Source organism: Dipodomys ordii, unplaced genomic scaffold (genome assembly GCF_000151885.1).
Source record: "Dipodomys ordii isolate 6190 unplaced genomic scaffold, Dord_2.0 Scaffold42, whole genome shotgun sequence".
Lineage (NCBI taxonomy): Eukaryota > Metazoa > Chordata > Mammalia > Rodentia > Heteromyidae > Dipodomys > Dipodomys ordii.
In genome coordinates, this window is record NW_012267258.1 from 3,507,171 (window position 1) to 3,510,040 (window position 2,870).

The 2,870-nt window shown below is 43.1% G+C and overlaps 1 pseudogene; it reads left to right on the forward strand.

Moving 5' to 3' along the window:
- Positions 1–232: 232 nt before the first annotated feature.
- LOC105987438 lies at positions 233–1,394 on the forward strand (annotated as a pseudogene).
- The last annotated feature ends 1,476 nt before the right edge of the window (positions 1,395–2,870 follow it).

The window sequence follows — 2,870 nt, forward strand, 5'->3', positions numbered from 1 at the left end:
CAGCTCAACTCAAAACTAGAAGCTGAATGGTTTTACTTGTAGGTAGAGATGGGTGGATCTTAGGGATCGAGGCAGAAAACAATTCTAAGGAGAAGTCATGGCAGGAGGAGCCGAGCTATAAAAGAAGCTGGAGTAGAGGAGAGGAGAGGAAAAAACATCATTTGGCAGCTACTTCTGAGGAAGAAGCATCATTTGCTCTGAGTATAAGAGGGAGATTTAAGCTCCTGGAGTTATGGAGACCACTAAACTGAATTTGGAACGTTCTTTGGGAACAAACATTCAGAAAGATATGTCTCCTTTACAGACGGAACTGGCTCCAAGAAAGCACATTTGTCTGAGTTGGAAGCAACCTACCATGGTTGGTGCTGGCCTGCAGAACACAGGAAACAGTTGCTAGTTGAATGCCACCCTGCAGTGTCTGACTCACACAGGCCCACTTGCCAGCCACATTCTGTCCTGTGGGACCTCCTAGATGCCTTGCCATCAGAAAACCTGCATGGTATGTGTGATGCAAGCTCACATGAAAAAGGGCTTTCCAGCACTTGGGGACATAATTCAGCCTTCTTATGCCTCAGGGGCTGGCTTCCACATGTACAAGCAGGAAGATGCCCATGCATTTCTGATGTTCATCTTTATGCCTCAGGGGCTGGCTTCCACATGTACAAGCAGGAAGATGCCCATGCATTTCTGATGTTCATCTTTGATTCCATGGAGAAATCCTGTCCATCTTGTCCTAAGGGCTTAGATCTTCCAGCTCAGGAGCCCAGCCTACTCAGTGAAATCTTTGGAGGGTACTGGAGGTCTAAAATCAAGTGTCTTCCTTGCCATAGCATTTCAGACCCTTTGACCCTCATGGTGGATATCTTGGGAGCTCTAACTGTTGGCCAGGTTTTGGGAAGACTAGTAAAGCCCAAAGAGTTGAGTGGAGAAGACTCCTTATCATTGTGTGGCTTGTCTACAGAAAGTGTCTGCTTCCAAGACCTTGACTGCAAAGTGCCTCTAAGGTCCTCATCCTTGTACTGAAAAAATTTTCTTCTTTGACAGAGGACAAAGTTGATAGGAAAGTGCAGCTTCCTGAGAGTCTTGATATGTAAGCATCCATGTCTCAGCAGAGTGAGGAACTGCTTATGTATGACTTCTATGCGGTGCTGGTTCATGCTGGGTTGAGCAGTCACAATGGACATATTTCTTTTACATAAAAGTTAGGAATGGCCAGTGGTATAAAATGGATGATGCTAAGGTAACTAGCTGTGATGTTTCATGTGTTGAGTCAGCATGCCTATATCCTCTTTTATACCCAGAAAAGCAGAGATGTTAACAGACACAGTGATGATGAGTTAATAGGCAGGAGATCCCGAGGCAGGAGAAAAAGAGAGAAAGAACACACCGATTAGATATGAAAAAGTACTCTCATCTGAAACTTTTAAAGCCACAGCCAGATGTAGAAAGTACAGCATTGAAAGAAATTTCCCTAGACCAGTGGAAATTCTTCCAGGAACGAAACTGGACAATGTTTGAGTTCTACCTCAGGAAACTAGAGTTCACGCAGGTGAACCCCATGATTCACCCATCAAAACACAAGGATGAGATGTGAGAAAAATCCTAAGGAAAATTCCTTACCCTAATTTTTTTTTGTGCCAGAATACAACAGGTCAGATGTCTAGATATAGTGGCCAACACCTTTGTGAGGACACTAATGCCAGATCTACCAAGAGAAAGAACAAGCAAGGAAAGAAGTATGTTTTGGTGCTCTCATAACTTCATTGATTTTTTAAATTTGATGCTGGTCCTGCTTCTTGAACTTTGGAGTTTGGCACTTTCCTGAGATTTTATCCTCAAGACTTGTGCTTTATGACCTGCCACAGAGCCACTTCTGATGTTTAATGTTTCATTAGAAATAAGAATCTCATGAAGTTGTTTGCCCATGCTGGCTTCAAAGGAAAATTCTCAGATCCCAACCTCCTGTGTAGCTTGGGTTAAAGATCGGAGATACTAGAGCCTTCCTAGGATCTCAGTTTTAAGAAGTTAGCTTGTGGGGCTGGGAAGGTGGCTCAGTGGTAGAGTGCTTGCCTTACATGCCTGAGGCCCTGGGTTCGATTCCTCAGCACCACATAAGCAAAAAGAAAAAATGCCGGAAGTGGCGCTGTGGCTCAAGTGGTAGAGCGCTAGCCTTGAGCTGAAGAGCTGAGGGACAGCGCCCAGGCCCAGAGTTCAGGCCCCACGACCGGACCCCCCCCCAAAAAAAAGAAGTTAGCTCGTCCCATATTGAAGAGCAGAAAAATTACCAGGTAAGGAGTAGAAATGAGAGGGATAATAAATTAATGTGAATAGGATTAAGTCAATTACAAATATCTGAAAAAACAATAGATGAAACACAAAATAAATGTATAAATGTAAAAAATACATTATAGAAACAACCATGTTCACAGGGGAAAATTGACATTGTAGCTGCTCTGAACCTCTTCAGAATTGTGCATATTGACTTGGGAGAATTCTGTACCATCAGAAATAGGTACAACTCTATGGTGACAGTATATCAGAAACTTTGAAAGTGATAGGGTCCCTTGAAACCCTGAAAATACTCATGATGGAGCCCAAGACCCTCCTTGACCTTGTCTCTGAACTGTTCTGTGATGTGCGTGTTTTGGCCACTGTTAGTAGATCCATGGACGTCAACTTTATGATGTCACTGTAAGCAGATCTCTGGAGTTTCTTGAGAAGAACCCTCTGTCATTGTGGGACTGACAGGGCTGGACAATATACAAAATAGACATCATGGATTGAAAGTATTCTGTTGAATAGATACCTTCTGAAATGTTGGATGTTTCAACAGCATTGTATTGATTTTTTTTTGTTGTTGTTAGTCATGG